General features: G+C 47.0%; 1 long non-coding RNA gene across 2 annotated transcripts; it reads left to right on the top strand.

Moving 5' to 3' along the window:
* The first annotated feature begins 268 nt into the window (after positions 1–268).
* On the top strand, positions 269–5,702 carry LOC132086210 (uncharacterized). Of its 2 annotated transcripts, XR_009420382.1 has the most exons (3): positions 269–676; positions 1,579–1,710; positions 4,428–5,702. It is a non-coding gene; the product is annotated as an uncharacterized LOC132086210 (long non-coding RNA). The 2 variants fall into 2 exon arrangements; XR_009420381.1 differs by lacking the exon at positions 269–676 and having other exon boundaries at positions 842–1,710.
* Positions 5,703–6,133: the final 431 nt, after the last annotated feature.

Raw genomic sequence — 6,133 nt, forward strand, 5'->3', positions numbered from 1 at the left:
ACACGTCCGACTTGGACGTGGAGGAGCACCTCCCCCCGGGCGGGTGGCCAGCCGGGGACCGATGTTTTCACGGAGGACCGATGTTTTCACGGACAGCCGCCGCTGGGTCCTTCCTTCCCTGCACTCCCCGCACGGCGAGGGGGGGGGGGGTGCGGCGACATTGCCCACTGAGCACTCAGAGCGGCTCGCTCCGGGCTTCCCGGAGCATGCGCAGGAGGGACTAAAGCCTTTAGCAACTCCGCTTCCGCGGTCGCTGCTGCCCCTTTGCATTCGCCAGCGCAAGAGGCACCATCGTCTCCTCCTCGTGTGGTGTGGTGTGTGGGTCGGCCCTGCCGCTGGGTTCACCCCCTCCTGCACCGCAGGAGGGTGCGGAGCCCCCCCGCCGCCGACAAGAGAGGCAGCCAGTTCCGTGACAGCGGCTGGCAGCCCTGCGCTGGAGAGTACATCCAGCCCCCCTGCACCGCAGCCTGAAGCTGGTTCATCAGCAGCGGTGCCTGCAGGGCCAGCCGGGGATGCGTCCCCGCAGGCTCCGCTGGCTCTAGCTGGCCTGGCTCCCATCCAGGACACGAGCTGTGGCGCTGAAGAAGATCCCCAGCTTGGCGCCCGCCCAACCGTGCCGTGAAATCTGAAGATCAACATTCCTCTGGGGACAACACCTTCCCTGCTGTGCCTTGAGGTACCCTGTGTATCCTGCTCTCATTCGCGGGGAGGGAGGAGTGGGGTCCTGAGAGGCTGTGGCTTGGTCCACAGCTGTGAGGGGCGGGGGAGGGGCGAAAAGCCGGGGGAATTGACGAGACACTGGCAGCATGGTGGGGGCGGGCAGTGAAGGAAAAGGCGGAAGTGAATCGATGTGAAAAATGCGAATTTTATGGTTGGCTTATTGCAAATATTAAAATTAATATTATATGTGTTGAGTTAGAAAATAATGCTGTAATAATTTTCTTAAGTTCTGTGTTAAATATAGTTTTAGGTTATAAAAATTGTTGAAATAGAAACTATGCTATGTAAGATGCTTTGTTTTAAAGACTCGCAGCGAGATAGCAGCCACAGGACACCTAAATCTTTCAGAGAAAAAGAATTTATTGCCCTCTTATCAGAAGAAACTAACTTCTTCCCGCCTCAAAGGAGCTGTTAGGATTCGGAGGAAGAAGTTGACGATGATCAGGCAGAATCCTGTATTTGAATGGAATTTATGCATCATGTATGAAGTGTATGAATATGCAACAGGCCATTGCTTGTAAGGGTTAATCCTTTGTTAACGGGTGTCCTTTTTCGGGCTCATGATGCCCAGAAAAAGGTACCCGGATGTCCGTAAGTCTTTGTTTTTATTGTCTCATATTGTCCTAATTCAAATTGTCCAAATTATTATTACTCTAATTGTATTACTATTTTTATAACCATTTTATTACTATTAAACTTTTGAAAATTTAAAAACAAGTGATTGGCGTTTTTCACAATTATGGTAGCAGAGGATGGTTACTAACACTTCGCTGCCAGTGCTTTAGGAGAGTCAGAGTGAGAAGGCACGCTCTGCCCTATTTGGCAGCCTTGCTCTGTTTCCACTACTGTGACCGACAGATGCAGGTTACCATCGGTGGACAAAAGAAGACAATAAAACAAAGAGAAGGGAAAAAGGCTCCCTACAACCGCGGTATTTGGCCCCCTAAGACTAGTAGTGCGCATGAAGAACCCGAGAAGGAAAAGGGATTGGTAAGTATTTCTCGGGGGGGCAGTGGGGGGAGATGAATGTGTGTGAATGAGAGGAGGGCTGGTTGTCCCAGACCTGCCAAGTGAGTGCTGGAATCTCCCATGCTGCGTTTCCGTCTTTTCGCGAGAAAAACGGCCAGTAAAGAGACAAAGCGAGTGATTAGAGGAGTGAAAGAATCCCCCGGGGTAACTGGGACTGGGTCTCAGGGAGGGGTTGGACCCCTCAGAGGTAGGGAGCAATGTTTTCTAGCCCAATCCACTAGGAAACGGGACAGGAGGGGCCCCTTAAAACTTGCTGGGTTGAGGGATTTACATTCCAAGAGCATCCAAGAGCAGGGTTGAGCAGAATTCTGCCAAAGCAAGGACATACCCAAGATCATCCGGGGTTGGACAACACAGCCAAAAAACATTAAACGCCCAACAGCATCTGTAGTTGTACCACACCGCTTGGTTGAGGGAAAAATGCCCAAGAGCATCTGGGGTTGGACAACACAGCTGGGATGAGAGATATCCAATTGTACCGGGACTGGCCAGTAACACCTAAACTTATAATAGGTGATATGAAATTAAAAGGTACCTTATTGTTGTCTTGTGTGTGTGAGAGTGAGTCACGCACAAAATCAGCCTCGACTTCCCGGGCGGGTGGGAAGGGGGGGCAGTGGAAAGAGGAGTGCGTGACCTGCAAGCCAGGCTATTGTTCCCTGAGCGTGTGAAGGGGCCCTAGCTGAAGAGTGTGAGTGACACGCAGACAGGCTCACAGGTGAACTGGCATCAGAGGCAACCAGAGTCAGGGCCCTTCCTGGAGGCCCGGCGATACTGAGACCCGGAGGCCAACCCCAAGGCGAGGGGGAGCCACAGGGACCCGTGATTTTCTGGTGACAGGGATCCACTTTTTGTCTTGAGGGTGTGAAGGAATGTGTGAAAGTGAATGAGGAATCAAAGTGAGTGAATGTAGACGAATGAAAGTATAGGTAATGTGGATTGTGCATTTTAAGCCTTACCATATCTCCTTGGAGGGAGGTGGATTGTATTGAAAAGTAGGGTGAGAAAAAGGGGTTTTTTTGGGTGTAAGTAGTTGAAAGAAAAGCGGTATTTAAGCTGTTAGTGAAAGTGAGAAACAGAGGCAGGGGATGAATAGATAAGATCTTGAAAGTGGAACAGAAAACCAGTAAGTTTGATACAGGGAAAAAAAGGGGAATAAAAGCATACTAGGAGTTATGTTAGCAAACAGAAATACAACTCCTTGCAAAATACAGGGTATGCAGAAGTTGATGAGAAAAACATGCAAACTTGTGAATTATATACTTTAAAAAGAGCATTAGAATATTTAACACAAAAGAAAGGAGTTATATATTGATTCAAGGTATGCCTTTAGAGTAGCACACACCTTAAGAAAAATTTAAAAAGGGAGATTACTTAATCCAAGAGGAAAAGGATTAGTACATGTGAAACTTATTTTAGAGGTTTTAGAGGCATTAAAATTACCTAAGAGAGATAGCTATAGTACATATTAAGGGACACCAAAAGGTAAAGACCCCAGAAATAAGAGAAAATAATTTGGCAGATCCGGAAGCTAAAGATGCAGAAGAAAATGGAGCTGAAAGAGTTAATATTAACTCTAAATGAGGATAAATCGGAAATTCCAAAGTTTAGGGAAGCAGAGTAAAAAGGAATTAAAACAAGACAGGCGATGAACAAGATAAATTGGGGAAATAGAAACATCTTGATGGAAGACAATTAGATAATAAAATGCTTACTAGGGAATAGTAGAAGACATGTATCAAAAAGCCCAGTGGGATACTCAGGCATTGTGTGATCATTTTTTCATTTTTTTAAGTAACCATGAGTGCATTAGGATTTTTGGAGTAGAAAAACAAGTAACTGAAAGATGTATAATTTGCCAAAGGATAAATAAAAGGGTGATGAGAAAAACAACATGAGAAGGTCTTGAGTTAGCTCATCTGTAGCAGACTATGGAGCTGGCTAGAGCTCCATGGAGGGCTGAGAACTACTGAGTCATGATGAGACAGCAAAATAAGCTCCTGTCTTCGACCCCCCCACCCCATAGCTTATCTCTGTAACTTCTTAGGTCATTCTCCCTGACCCTAAGTATGGGACAAGTTTGGATCCCCCTATACCCTATAAAAAGGGGCTGTTTTAGCCCATTCGACAGAAGAGCTGTCACTGGAACCCTTCACAGACTCCCCAGTAAACCATCGCTGTGGAATGCCAGGACCTCTCCTTCTCCTCTCTCGTGTCTGCTTCTGCCTCAGCCAAGGGCGCCCTAGCAAGCCAGCTCGAGCTGAAATCCTAAGACAGCTGATAATCACAAAAGAGCTGACAATCACTGAGCTTGCTAAGGGTAGCCACGGCTGCGAGCTGACTGGGTATTCGGGCACTCGGTCTCCCAGAGGATCTGAGTACCCGGACCATCCTGCATCGATCAGTTGATAAGGCCAAGATCGGGGCTTTATCATACTCGTCGACCATTTCAAAGTATCCAAGCAGAAGTTTGGATTTGTTAAGCTCTGGATGTATTTGTAAAAAACCGTTTAATCCAGAAGAAAAAGAATATACCACATGCTGGGGGGGGGGGGGGGGGCGGAGACTTATTAAAAATAGCATCTTTAAAAAGCAATAAAAGAAAAACGGCGAAAGAAAAGGGCTGGGAACAAAATATTACTTCATCCATTCCCATTTGTTCCCCCACTCGTTCGCAGCTGCACCACCCTCCCAGCCCCTGTGCCGGCTCCGGCACAGTCCGTCTGCCTTACTCCCGGCCGCCTGGCCCACGGCCGCTCCGCTGGCTGTGCTGGCGGGGGTGGGGGGTCTGTCCTGCCATGTGGAAACGTGGTTACCGCGCTGACCGCACCGAGGGGGAGGTCCCGTCTGTCCTATCCCCGGCTGCCCTGCCCGGGCCGGCTACCGCTGCTGCAGCCGGGGTCAGTCGTCTGCTTTGTCTCTGCCGGATCAGCCACCATTAGCCATGTGGGGGCTATCCACGCTCCAGCTCGGTCTGCACCGGAACACCCCCTCGGGGGATTCCGCCTGCAGACCCCACCTTTAGCGGACCGAGACTCACAGTCATGCCGAGTTCCACCCGTCCTGACCCGAGCTCCGTTCCCTTGGTAACCACAGCTCCGGCTGGTCAGGGGAACTCTCTAAAGAAATCACCTTATCGAAACACTGCAAGTTCAATTAAAAGAAAGCCCTGTCCTCATTCTTCCTAAAAATACGGGAGAAAGGCTATAGAAGATAAAAATCCAAAAAGAATGAGATAAAGGGATTGGTCTATTTCCATTAAGAGAGGTTCCCATAGCAGGGGGGGGACCGGGGTTTGAAAATGTCCCTTAGACTTCGTCTGAGGTCAGAAATTTTAAGAAATACATAAAAGGGATATTTGGAGGATCCCATAGGCATAGCTGAACAATTAGACCAATATTTAGGTCCAAACATTTATGTAATAAGTAGCAATACGTTTGTTCATTAATAGCTAGATAATTTAAATTATAAAACAACAGCTAAACAGCTCTTGTTTAGCAGGATATAATGTATACCTATGTGCAGTCACATATGGTAAAACCTTTAACTTCGTAAGAATTGCTTTATTTACAAACCCCCCTCATAGGTATAGGAGACCCTCTGTAACTAGATACCGTCACATATGGTAACAATTATTAACCTTGCAAGAATTGCTTAGCTTGTAGAATTTAGACTTATAGATATGCCTTATAAGGAAAGCGGCCAAAGAGGAAGACTTGGGGCCTTCATCTCACGACCACCAGAAGGCAGAGAAAGACCCCCTAGCAACCGGAGGAGCGAGCGCAGAAGACAGACCACGTCATCCAGGAATCCGGAAGAAAGGGACAATAAAAAGCGAACTTTAAAGAGGGAAAGGCGCGCGCCTAAGAGGAGCGGGGACTCCTGGCCGCCCAGCGCTGAACCTTGCTTACTCTTGCTTGCATAATAATAAAGATAATTATACGACTCTTAAATTTGGTGAATTCGTTTATTACAATTTATACTTGAGGTGTGGTCTATAATGAAAATAATATTTTTCTCAGGAAGAAAGGTAATTAATCAGAGCAGATGGAATAAAAGCTTGGGAAGAAAAAGATAATCCACAGGGACCCCCAGAGAAGACAAAATGCCAACTGTAAGTCCTGAGTGGGGTCAAAATAATGAGGGGAGGAAACACATGAGTAATTGTAATTACATCATCAAAAGAATAAATGAGACAGCATATCAGAGGCGAAATGAAAGAAAAAAGGTTTTTAAGGGACAGCTTTTTAGAGGGAAAAGCAGAAACTCCAACTGAATAGATAAACAAACTTAAGAGAAATAGGAAAATGGTCCTAAGCAAGCAGAAGATCTGAAAATCTTCAAAGAGATGGGCATGTTAGCGTTCAAAAACACATAATCATGG

The sequence above is a fragment of the Ammospiza nelsoni genome, chromosome W (genome assembly GCF_027579445.1).
Source record: "Ammospiza nelsoni isolate bAmmNel1 chromosome W, bAmmNel1.pri, whole genome shotgun sequence".
Taxonomy (NCBI): domain Eukaryota; kingdom Metazoa; phylum Chordata; class Aves; order Passeriformes; family Passerellidae; genus Ammospiza; species Ammospiza nelsoni.